At 40.6% G+C, this 13,248-nt stretch overlaps 1 pseudogene across 4 annotated transcripts; it reads left to right on the plus strand.

Annotated features, from left to right (window-relative positions):
- Window positions 1–924: 924 nt before the first annotated feature.
- LOC103711187 (protein ELC-like pseudogene) lies at window positions 925–12,042 on the plus strand (annotated as a pseudogene). Of its 4 annotated transcripts, none has more exons than XR_016396535.1 (2): window positions 925–2,329; window positions 11,817–12,042. The product of XR_016396535.1 is annotated as a protein ELC-like pseudogene, transcript variant X1 (transcript). The 4 variants fall into 4 exon arrangements; XR_016396538.1 differs by lacking the exon at window positions 11,817–12,042 and adding an exon at window positions 10,350–10,579; XR_016396537.1 differs by lacking the exon at window positions 11,817–12,042 and adding an exon at window positions 3,039–3,167.
- The last annotated feature ends 1,206 nt before the right edge of the window (window positions 12,043–13,248 follow it).

Genomic DNA, 13,248 nt, shown 5'->3' on the forward strand with positions numbered 1-13,248 from the left:
TCCTACGTTGCAGGTTCTAGAGGAGTTATTTGAAATCTGTCAGCAACCCATTTGAAGCTTTAGTAATTCGGATCATCTCTCGACTTTGGTTCTACTACACTTAATTTATTGTAATTTTTTGATTGTCCTTACTCCACAATGGGTTTTCATATCACTATTCTTATGGCATTTGTATAATGCTAAGTAATGTTTTTAATTTATTACCTTTTAATAATTACATTATTATTAGCTTTTTAAGTACTTAGAGAAATGGATATAAGAAGACATATAACAAAATCTTTTTTCGCTCTAAATCAAACTAATATGAAGCAAAAGGCTTTATTCTTTCACTCAGCTACAGTGGACCGCGACCCATGGATCGGTCCGAACCCCTCTCCTAACCGCTCGGTTCCTCTCAGGGCTCGTTTGGTTCGCGGGAAGCATTTTCCTTCCTAGGAATTTGTTTCCCAGGAATCATATTCCTAGGGAAACAAATTCCTAGGAAGAGGATGCCTAGGAAAGTACTTTTGGCATGTTTGGTTGACCATGGAAAAGTGACAAATTTCCAAGGTGCTTATGTTTGGTTGGCCATCCACTTTCCTAGGAAAGTTATATATAATTCCTATTATGCCCTTAATAAAAATTAGGTTTTTAATGCCTCTTTAATGCTTCTTTAATGCTGAAGGGACTTTTTGGGAAAAAGTAAAAATGGAGTGATTCCCGCCTCATGGGAAAGTAACTTTCCCATATTTCTCATGGGAAAGACTTTCTCATGAAATATGGAAATCACATTCCCATGGAAATACAACTTTTCCTTCTCTCTCCTTTAAAAACTCCAACCAAATAAGAGGCATCTCATTACTTTCCCGTTGACCACAGTTTCCCTCTTTCTTTTCCTGCGAACCAAACGAGCCCTCAATGTGTCAGACGCGTTCACGGCACCGCCCATAAGAATAAGAACACGAACGAGAAAAGGAATCAAAGGAGGCTAAAACACGTCGCTCCTGTCGGCTCCCTGGTCCATCTATGGCCCCTCCGCCGCCGCCTGTAGTCCCGGCCTCGCCGGGCGCCCAGTACGCCCAGCAGTTCCTGAGCACCGTCCTCTCTCAGCGCGGGCCGGCGGCGCTGCCGTACACGGAGGACGCGAAGTGGCTGATCCGGCAGCACCTGGTGGCGCTGGCCGAGTCCTACCCCTCTCTCCACCCGAAGGCCTCCGCCTTCACCCACAACGACGGCCGCACGGTGAACCTCCTCGAGGCGGAGGGCACCATCCCCATAGTGTACCAGGGCGCCGTCTACAACATCCCCGCCGTGATCTGGCTCCTCGAACCCTACCCCCGCTCCCCGCCCGCCGTATTCGTCGCCCCGACCCGCGACATGGTCGTCAAGCCCGGCCACCCCCACGTCGACAGCTCCGGCTCCGTCCTCATCCCCTACCTCCGCTCCTGGGTCTTCCCCTCCTCCAACCTCGTCGACCTCGTCCGCTCCCTCTCCCACCTCTTCGGCCTCGATCCCCCCCTCTACACCCGCCAAAACCCCAATAATTCCACTACCCCTAACCCTACCCCTAATCCCTCCTCTTCCCATCACCCCTCCCCATCCCCATCCCCATCCCCATCCCCTTCCCCCACTCCATCCTCGTCATCTTCGTCGTTTCCATCACGGATCTACTCATCTTTGTCGCCCTATGGCGGGCGATTCCCGCCCTCGCCGCAGGCGGCGGCGGCGAGACCGACCGAGGACGCGGCCGAGGTCTACCGCCGCAACGCGATCAGCAAGGTTGTCGATATGGTGCATGACGAAATGGCGGGTTTACGGAGAGCGCGGGAGGCGGAGATGGAGGGGCTGTTCAGTACCCAGGCGGAGTTGAGGCGGCGGGAGGAGGAGCTTTCTAGGGGGTTGAGGGACATGTTGGAGGAGAAGGAGGGATTGGAGCAGCAGCTGCAGCTGATTCTGATGAATACGGACGTGTTGGAGGGTTGGGTGAGGGAGAATGAGGGAAGGAGGCGGAGGGCTGGGGATGTTAATGTGGATGATGCGTTTGAGCCTGCGGATGTGCTGTCGAGGCAGATGCTGGAGTGCACGGCGGCGGATTTGGCAGTGGAAGACACGATTTACTCGCTGGACAAGGCAGTGCAGGAGGGGTCGATCCCATTCGATATGTATCTGAAGAGCGTGAGGGCATTGTCGAGGGACCAGTTCTTCCATCGAGCGATGTTGGCCAAGGTGCGGGCTGCACAGGTGCAGGCTCAGGTCACGAGTATGGCAGCCAGGTTGCCACAGTATGCTTCGTAGAGGAAAGTGGCTGATGGGACCTACCTGAAGCCTATCAGACTTTGTCATTGATGAGGTAGGTTGGATATTTTATCTTGTATACATGGTTTTCTATTTTCAGCTTCCTTCTATGTGTTATTATCCTGGGCTGTAGTAACCAGCATTGCCGACAAATTTGTTCTTTGAGTAACTCAACTTTCAAGATTGGTGCTTTATCCTTGGAGTTGCTCTGATATGTTATAAGGAATCAAATACTGAGTATTAATATTTTATAGTAAGTTTTTGGTTATTTAATAAAAGGTTTGGCTTTTGTTTTCTTGTCCAGTTGTGATTATATCCATGAGATTGAGTATGACACTTATGAAAGACTGAGTACTGATTCCATTCATGGCATATTTTTGGGAAAAAATGATCAATACCGAACTAGTAATACATGTTGGCGGTGGAACTTTTGATGAGATTATAGTGGTATGTTTTGAAATGTGATATTAGCGATCTTACTATTGTCAATGCATCCAATGTGCATGGGGTCATTGCAACAAGAGCTACTTTGCAACACACCTTATTATTTGTCTGTCTTTAGCACTAATTAATAAACTGTATGCCTATGAAATCCTTGCACTAGTAAAACGATATTGAATGAATTGTTAACTACTTAAATCTTTGTGGTTTAATGTTGTTTTTCCATTGGACTCCTCTTGGTTGGTCAATCGAAGTGTCATATTTTCAGTTCCAAGGTTTCACGAGCTCGTCATATTATTCAAAACCATTCTCCTCGGTTGCAGGAGGTTGCACCAATTAAAGCTGCTACTTTCAGAGCAATAGAAAAAAAAAGCAACTACTAGTGTGTGAGGCTAGGAGGAGGAAAGGGGATCATGTGTCTCTTTCATCCAAAATCAGGCATGACCTTGCATCTTGGATGGCTCCTATAGTATGAAAGAAAGAATTACTCTTTTTTTTCATTTTTTATACCTCCCTTGCATGTTTACCACACCCAATACATTTGATTCGTAAAGCGACCGGTAATTCGTAGCCTTCCAAGGAAATCAGTGATTGTGATGACTTTTTTTTTTTCCAAATTTTTCAATCATATTTAGTTGATGATTTGTTGGCAGATGTTTTCGCAGCACTGCTACACACAGTATCTTGAAAAGTACTGGCTGTCAATGGTGGGATTTGTATATATGCCTCAGTTTGTAAGAGAAATCCTAAATATTTTCTTCTAGAAGTTTTTATTATAGCCTGCACTGTGTTGTACATGTCCAGATGCATGTATGTTTCGACAAAGAGGATAATGTTTTTTGCAAAAACTATGCATTAGTTTCTCTCATTCTTTAGGTGTTGGTTTTGATATAAGATAAGTTCCATCAATATAATGGTGTTGAATGGAGTGGTTTGATAGAGAAAATGGAGTTGAATTGTGGATATTCACAAGTGATTGAGGCCACGTGACCTCTTAGTTGCATTTATTATGGAGTTGTTCAATAAGATGTGCCCAAGGTGGAGATGGGAGGGATTCAAAGGCCATCCAAAATTCATTATTGTTTGACTTACATTGGTCATATGTAAGTTTATGATACTTTCTGTTCCTTGAGTGATTATGAGAGTTTCTGTGGCATCAAATTCTTTTGTAATTTCATCTAGGTGCATGTTTGTTGGATGTTGTGAGGTAAATAAGAGGTTTTTTTAGTTCTTTGAGCTGTATCCATTTTGAAGATAGATAATGATTGTTGTTGTAGTTGGTTGTAAGTAGAGCCGATCATGGGCCGAGCCTTGGGCCTAAACTATATTCATTTTTTGTCAGGCTCCGAACCGAGCCTATTTAAAATTTGACATTTTATGTGCCAAAGCCCAACCCATGATCAACTCTATCAACTCTAGTTGTAAGTTCTATATTTTCTTTTAGGTAGAAAGAGGTATCTGTAGCCCCGAGAATGCAAATTCCTCTTTCTTGGAGGGGGTAATTTTGAGGCCTTCTGCAATGTCTTTTGTACTCTACATTTGTTAAAATGTTGTGAAAATTAGTCTAAAGATGCTTAATGGTACAAGATGCGAGATCTCATAAATTTGGAATCTTGAAGATCAATTGAAGCTTAAGTATTTCTTTAGGTGTAAACTTTTAGGAAGCATGAATGATTAGGAGGTTCTAATTGACTGGTGCTTGGAGCTTGATCTTAAGTTACATCAAATCCTAATACATGTCTAATGGTCAAGGAGTAGATTTTGAAGAATTTGTTTAGGATTTCTATTTTTTTTGTTAATTGATTTAGAAGTGTATCTCCTGTGGCCTTAAGTTCTTTTTGGTTTAAGTATCCATCAAGATTGCTTTGATTTGGACTAGGTGTCTTATTTTGCAATTAAAAAATATTTCTCAAAATGTCTTAAGTTTATACTGTTGGAAGAATCTGTTTGGATTGCTTTGATTTAAAACTAGCGTGAGATGTTAATGTGTTATCAGTGGCCTTGAGTTGTAGATTTGTTATGATCAAGGTTAGTACTGATGCTTGGTTAGGGTTTAGGGATTTTATTTTTGTAGGCTCTTTATAAGGGTGGATTTAATTTATAGGTTACATTTAGCTTGTAGTATAATTTTTTGGTGGATCCTTGATGCTCTTTATCTGCCTCTAGTCGTTTTTTAATACCAAATTCTTTTTATTATTTATTTTTTTCCTTTGTAGGCATTAGCTCATTGCTCCTTAAACACATCACCTTCATAATGGACCCATGCTAGTTGGTAAATCAAAAGTTCCAACCAATCATATAAAATCCCTTATGATGCTCACATTGGTGATTATTGAGTAATGGATATCGAATTGCACGACTTTATATGTTTAGATAAGGATCTACATGATTTGAGCTCGAGCAAGCTGGAGCATGAGCTTGGTTCAATGGTCAGTAGCCCTAGCCTAAGCTTAGCTCGTGTTCGTTGTGAGCTCCAAAGGCTCTGGTTGAATTCGGCTTTTTTTTGGGTCAATCTAAAGTTTTTTCTATGGTCTACCATATCGATGCGTACCAGCCGGTACGGGTCGGTACGTACCAGTCCTGCCTCGGACTGGTACCGGATCAGTGTGGAATCCGGTACCGATAGCTTATCGCTAGAAAATCGGTACGGGACCAGTATTGGATTAGCGTGGATCAGCATTGAATCCGAAACCGGTACGGGACCGGTACGGAACCGGTTCGGGCCGCCACCGATACGCCAACCGGAACCGGGTCAGCGGACCTTGGTTTTTCCCATTAAAATCAGCTCGCTTTGTAAGGTTGGGCTGGAGGATGAAAATGGGATGGAGGTGATGAGTGATGGTGATCAGTCCTAACAAGGATCACTAGCTCTCGAGTTTTGGCAATCGAAAACCAGCAACAAGGACTTCTTCCCCATCTCTCTCTCTCTATTAGATCTATAGGCTAAGACATCGATGTTAGTGAGATGGAGAAGCGGCAGATGGTTTCTCCTCTAGTTTCTCCATCGCCACTAGCAACAAAGCGAGGTCAAAGGCTCAGACTCTTGGAGGAGGGAGAAATAGAGAAGAGAGAGAGAGACAAGCATGATGGGAGTGGTGGCGTTGAGCAACTTAGGAATGCTAAGGCTAAGAAAACTGGAGCTTTCCAAATGCAAAAGTTTTAAGGAGTTTGTTGGTTAATCCATTTTAGCCAATGGAGAGGTACTTAGTAGCCAAAGATGAGGAATATGAATGGCTTTTTCACTTTCTTTTGAAATCTTCACTCCCACTTCATAAGAAGGGATGCCTTGGTTGAAGTCCGGTTCTTTCATTCAGGTGATTGGAAAAATCAAGATGTGTGGAAATGGGCCCAGTAGCCTTGAGAGGACTATGAATTTGAGTCTTTAATATCTCACCTACTAGGTCCGGGTCATTAGGCTGATATCTAGTGATTGGAATCCTCTTTTAATAACGAGCAGTATATTGACATATCAAAATAATTATAAAAATTACATTTTACTTAATAAATTGTAGTTAAATTAATATATTATTTCAATCTTAGCTGAGCTCAATCTACACGGATCGGAAAGATCTTGCCCAGCTTAAGCTAAGATCTCGGGCTTAAGCTCAGCTCATTTACTAATGAAGCAAGCTCGTGTCGAGCCATATTTTGAAGCCTAATCACAAACAGCTCGGCCATTTGACAGCACTCCATTTGAGTGATCCGTGAAACATAGCCATGCACATGGATTTAAGTATGGCATGGTGTATCCATGATAGTTATAGGCTGGCATGACACCTGTTGTACCATACAATGTTATGTCTGTCACATGCTGTGGCCCAAATAGAAAAGTAAGGTTCTATACCAATCAATATGAACCAAATCATGTTGGCTCAGAATGTACAGTCTAAGAACTTTGTATTTTTCCCCTCATTTGCGACTTTGTCCATTTCAAAACAATCATGCATCCCAAACCAATAACATCGTTCAAGCTTGATGACACGATATCATGTCTGGAAGATGGTCTCATGGAGATCATTAAGTTGCATCTTTCTCTGGTAACTCTTGCTCAATGGAGTCCGCTTACATCATCTCAACCACCTTCATTGGCGAAAAAACACACTGTAATATCTTTTTAACATCTAAACTTGCATTTTGCAAGCTGCAAAAAAACATATGCCTACAAAGGCAGGTGTCAAATAGAGTTTGGGATCTGATGCCTATGCTTCTATGTGCACCCTATCTACTGCAAATGGATTTCTGGACATATGGAGGCGCAACAAAGAAGAGGTGTCCAAGAACTTTGAGAAGTGCGCAAGCATATAACAACGGCTGTGGTTATTTAAAGATTAAAACCTAGTAGGAGCTAAATCTCTGGGAAAGCCCTAAAGCAAAGCTAGTGGAAGTGAGGATTTGAGATAGAATTAAATGGTGGAACCTAGAAGGACAAGGACTAAGCACATATATCTAATTCAAATAATTTTAGCTAATACTACTGGTTTAAGGCAAAATAGTGACATGTTTATCTACTTGTTAAAAGTTGAAACTTGAAACCATACTAAGGAGATAGGGACCTTGTCCTTATAGTTTTTAGAACTAAAGCCTTGAGAGTAGAGAGCTAAGGAAGAAATCAGGGATTGAATTTTGGCTTAGATAGATCAGTTTCTCCTTGAAATGATTAGAAATTAACCAAAATTTTTGGTTTCGACCAGTTCCAGCCGAAATTGAAGATACATCCTTTTTCATTCATAATATTGATATTGAATGTATTTTGAGGTCATTTCTTCATTAATTTAAGTAACTTTGGACTAACTAATGACAAGTTTAGGCTATCTTTTCTTATTTCAGTTAAAAGTAAGAATGTTTGCAGATGGCAAATCTGAGCCACTGGAAACAAGTACTTTGTTAACATTAACCATAAATTTTCGGATGTTTTTTTAAAAAAATAAATCCATTTGGGTGTTTGGCTCTAAGAAATTTCAAGAAAAGTTTTTTTTCTACATATGAAATCTCTTGGTTCCTTAAGATATTTTTTGAGGAGAAAATGCCGGGCTCATCACAGGATATAAGTTTGGGTTTGCTAGATCTTAAATATTCAATATATTTTGATGAGATATATCCAGTCATGGTCTTTTTAATACCCTCTAGATTGTAACCTCTAGATTGTAAGTTACATGCCAGTACTTGATATGTCATATGGTTGAAATCATTATTTCAAATTTCAAATTGATACATGGTTCTATGCTAGTATATTTTACTATTATAATGCTTACCTTATTAGCTGTTCAAGAATTAGATTATTATCAAATTATAGTTTTTCAACACTTCATTCGTTTTCCAAGATTTTTACAATTGGCCATACTTTCAGGCATGTAGCATGTAAAATAAAAAGAAACCATAAACTTGATGATTACAAACAATAGAAGGTTCTTCAAAACTATTTAATGTATGTTTCATTTGCTTATTTCAAGTTTCTCTTATTTTTTCCTTTTTTATCTCTTCTTCATTTTTATCCCAGCAGCAACTTTAAAACTTAAGTTGAACCACCAAAACAACTTAAACTGTGGGAAACAAAACTTGGCAAGGCTGACTAACACCAAACTGAATCTTCGAACCTTGGAAGCAATTCGGTAACTTGATATTTCAAAAGAAGATATTGTTGTTATTTAGCAGTTGATTTAGTTAAATGGACATTGTGCTAAAGTAATAAGAGATGCACACCTTTTCTCTTGCGTTTGAGATTGAGATATGCGGCCTATGCTTTGCTGGATGAAAATTCGGGTCTTATGGAATAAATCCAAAGAAGGTGGAGATCTTTTGTGCCCCGAGGCGAGCTTTTAAAACTCCTCACATTGCACTCATATGCTGATTTGAGAAGAGATACTGAGAGTTTGATGCACTTGGACAATGCTTCTGGATCTATGCTATAGGTAGTTGAGCATGTGAGAGTGCTGGCGCGAACAAGTCAGCATCTACATAGTGTTTCTGAATCTGTATATGTGCATTGGTTATATACTTCTAACTGATTATAGGTTCTAGCATGTCAAAAGTTAAAGAATCCGTTTTGATAGATATCTTTGTTTTTAGGCCATTGAATTTTATTTCCAGTTGTGTGATATGAACTCATTCATCATGGTTCCTTGTACTGTGGATTATCATGCGCAAAAAAATATGGAGCTTCTATGTAGCATCTTGATGTAATTTGATAGCAGCAAATGTAATCACTGGAAATACTGGCCCACAGGTAATCAAATAATCAGTAAAATTTTGACAATGCTTAGAGAAAAATCTAAACAAGATGTTTACTGCTTTGTCATTGTTCAATGACTAATTGAGAATTTGTGAAATAGGAAATACCAAATGCTAGGTGATGAATTACATGTTTGTAAAGTGATGTATAAAATTGCAACAGTACATCAAGCTTTGTGGAGATAGCTGCAAGAAGAATAAGATAGGTGAAAACTATCTTTGAATATCACATTTGCTTCATGTAGATGTTGTTTCCTTGCTGAGGATGAAGAATCTGCATATTGTTTTTTTATATTGGTTAGGATAATGCATTTGATAGAGCATCCCATAAACTTATTTGGTGGAAGTTAAGGAGAGGTTATCTTTGACACAGCAAAGTTTAAGGGTTAGCTGTGGTATGCTTATGGACTTAACGTTGCCTGTGGGCCTATACGAAGGATTTGCTTGAGTTCTCTCTGATCACGATTGTCTTTTGATGCAGTGATGATGTAGATAATGCAATGTTTACAGATCAGAAGACAAAATGGATTATTGCTATTTTGAATTTATGGTAGGAAATGAGGGAGGATATGGGTCCTAATAGTAGTCATATGAAAGCAAGGGTTTGAAAATATGATATTAGTTCTTTATGTGGAGTCACCCAGTACCTGTTATGAAAGAGAATAGGGGATACACTGAGAATTGAAATAGTGGTCAATAAATTCATTCTTGACCTATGTGTTGCCACTGTATGGTAGCGGCACTTCAAGGAAATATATGAATTTTTTCTTGGGAAAAATACAATGGAGACACCAGCGGGGTTCGAACCCTGCACCTCACCCAACTTGTGAGGGTGCCAACCTGCTGAGCTAAGCCTGGTCCCCACTGTAATATTTAAGATGAGCTTGATGAGTGCACTATTGGGTTGGATGTCACCAAATTCAGGATGGATGAATTTGTAAGGAGAGTTGAAGGCAGATTGCACCAAAAGCAGATTAATTTATGAAAACTTTATGAGAATCATAACTCTTGTGTAACTAAGGTTGACAGATGCCATGATATAGATGGGCCTTGTATGTATATGGATGGTTGAATGAGAAGCCGAGCTGAACTGAATCTAAATAGAACTAAGACCATGATTAGGAAGAGATGACTTGCCTTGATAAAGGACCAAGACCTTGATTGGACAAATTAGAAATTCCAAAAGTACAAACCATACTTAAAGTTTATGTCAAACACTTAAGTTACTAAGCAATAGCGCTAATCTTTAAAGAAATCATGGTTGTAGACTGGAATCATGCAATATCTTTGTTCCTCATATAAAATTACCAAAATCTTTTCTGTGCTATCTAAAGCATGTTTACAAAATAATGAACTTGTTTCTTTAAGAAATATAGCAAACACCATTTTGAGTATATGAATCACAGGTCAAATGCCCGATCAAAGTCAATATTAAATCTTGGGACTTACAGGCATGCCACCATCTTGCTCGAGAGACATTGCATAGGCTACTTGGCTGACAGCTATTTTTCATGTTGTATTAAGGTGTATAACTGGATGTTATCTCTTCATATTGTCCTTATTTTATCTTCAACAATATCTTATAATTTAGAATTTGTATAGCTTTGACCCAGATCAGTTCTTGTTTTTCTGCCCATTTTAGGACGATTAGTTAGAAGAAAATACATATTAAAGGAAATAAAGAAGAATACCACCGAAAAAAGGAAATGAAGAACTGGAAGTTTCAGACATGGCTGAGGTGGGATATTTGAAATCCACCACCAATTATTATTCAGACATAAAAAATCTGTTGGAATGCAGCATGTCTCACACTTAACCTACCTTAGTTTGGATGCAAGTCCGGTCCTTATATGGACCCTAAACAAATCCTGATCGGATTACAATATTTAGATATTCTTAATGACATTAAACGCAAGGAGCGCCCCCAGCTTTGTCCAATGTGAGACCCTTTTCAATTTTCTGAGGACTGTTGCTGGTCATCCAGACAATTCTAAAATATGAATTGGTCATCCATATAATGTGGCTTTTCCTTATTTTGTGCTTATCCCTTTCACACCTTCACCTTTTCAGAAATTTACAGTAGCCAACTCTAGTTGAGCCAATATTATTCACAGATTTGGTCATTAAGACAACTGCATGCCTTAAATGCCCCACTGAGATGATGCATTTTGTAATTTAATGTGAGAGAGGATTTGATGTGGCTGCACCTGTGGACACACTGGCACCTGCATTAAACAAAATATCAGGTTTATTTATGTATTTATAAATATGAGGGATATGGGTTCCTAGATTAGTAATTGTGGCCTCTTGGTGGTTTAGAATAGTTTTGGAGTTCTGTTATAACTTTTTTTTGTGATTCTGAAGTTCAGATTTGAAGAATCTTATTTAAGAAAGTAAATTTGAAATTTAAGGGGTAGTATCCTTGAGCACTTTTATCAACTATACTCTGCTTTGGAAATGTTATTTACTGACTATTTTGATTAACAAGTGATTAAAGCTTGGGACTAATTCTGTAGAAATTATTGATTATTTCATGGGACAAGTTGTTTAGTCTGAAGTACAAGACTCGGTGAATAGAGGTTATGGATGATGCTTTATTGGCAAATCCAGGAGAGCTAACAATTCTCAAATGAATAACTAATTATCATAGGCAAGGAATAGAAACATGCCTAATTTCTACAATTCATCTTCATGAAGCTTCTTTTTGCATGCCATTTTTTTTGTGCTTCTATATTACTAATTCCCATAGCTTCAGAATGCTATGTCACAGGAACATGTCACCAAGATGCATAATCTTGAAAACCTGTTTGGATTTTCTTATATTATTGATTCCCAATGACCAATGCAACTATGACCTTGGGTAATTTTTCTAGGGAACTGATTTGATCCTTTTGCGCCACAGAAGGAAAGCATGTGGGAAGTGCTTGGGAGATGAAGTAGTGACTTCAGGGAAATGTTTATCATTGTCATAATCATCATCATCATTTATTTATGACGGGCAGCAGCTGTGTTTCAGATTGCCAAATACCTGTGACATCAACATCATCATCACTAGTATTATTATTATTTATTTAATGCTGGAGCAGCATCTGTGTTTCAGACCCCCCGTCTTATGGTATTCATGATAGCAATTGAATTACCCAGTTTCCTGTTTCCTCTTGCGTGCGTGGAAATTTAATACAAGAAGGCTGTGTGCAAATTTGCTAGTTCCCCAGCCGTTACAGCTTGAAGGTTATCTGTATTAGTTGGTTTCGGTGGTCTCAGGCTGACAGCCACAATTTTAAGAGTCACGCAGGACGGTGGTTCCATGCACACAAATAGTTCCACCTACCCCGTGGCATGAGGCGGATCAATGCGAATTTTGCGGGAATTGGGCTGATACTTGCAAGATGATTGCAAGTAAGAAGTTGCAAGCCAGCATTAGATGGCTTGGAGAACTTGCCGTGTGCTTTAACCGGCATTGGAAAGCATTTTTCTGTTCTAGATTAGGAAGGAACTGACCACGTCAGATTATGTGATGCATGCAAGATGGTTGCATAAAAAGTTACATGCCAGCATCGGGCAGCTTGGAGAACTTTCCATGCGCGTTAATTGGCACCAGAAAGCATGGGATTCCCCTTTTTGAATTGCTCCAGAATGAGAATTACTGCCGTTGGAGCATCTTAATAACCTGCTGTTCGGGCATTCTGAATGAAAACTGGCTTTAGAAGCATCGATTTGTTCCTGCTAGTAGAAAGCATTTCACTCTGATCCCACTAGCCCTGCCAAACTCTACGCCTTCTGAATCAAGACTGGCTTTAGGCGAACACCATCAATTTACTCCTGCGAGTAGAGAAGACGACTGAGGCTCATTGTGGTTTAATTAGCCAATAAATTCGTGCACCGAGCAACGCGGCGCATGGTGCCCTGCTCTGATGTGCCATCTCCCCATCATCCCAGCCAAGTCCTGAGCCGTATCAGGTACAATTTCCTGATTCCTGAGTAGAGATGGGCACTGGGCCGGGCCGCCCACGGCCCGGCACGGCACGAAGCGGGCCGTGCCTGGCACGGCCCCTTTGATAGGGCCGTGCTGGGCTAGCGAATCCTGGCCAGCGGGCCGTGCCAGGCACGGCCCGCTTCGGGCCTGGGCCGGCACGGCCCGGTCTAGGCACGCGGGCCAAGCACGGCACGGCCTGCGTGCCAGCACGGCACGGCCCATAAGGGCCTGGGCCGGGCTGGCACGCGGGCCTGGCACGGTCCGGGCCTGGGCCCGGCTCGGCCCGATAAAATTTTTTTAATACATTAATAAATTATGAACACTAAGAA

The sequence above is a fragment of the Phoenix dactylifera genome, chromosome 9, assembly GCF_051530095.1.
Source record: "Phoenix dactylifera cultivar Ajwa chromosome 9, Ajwa_hap1_PhDact_Kaust_v1.1, whole genome shotgun sequence".
NCBI lineage: Eukaryota > Viridiplantae > Streptophyta > Magnoliopsida > Arecales > Arecaceae > Phoenix > Phoenix dactylifera.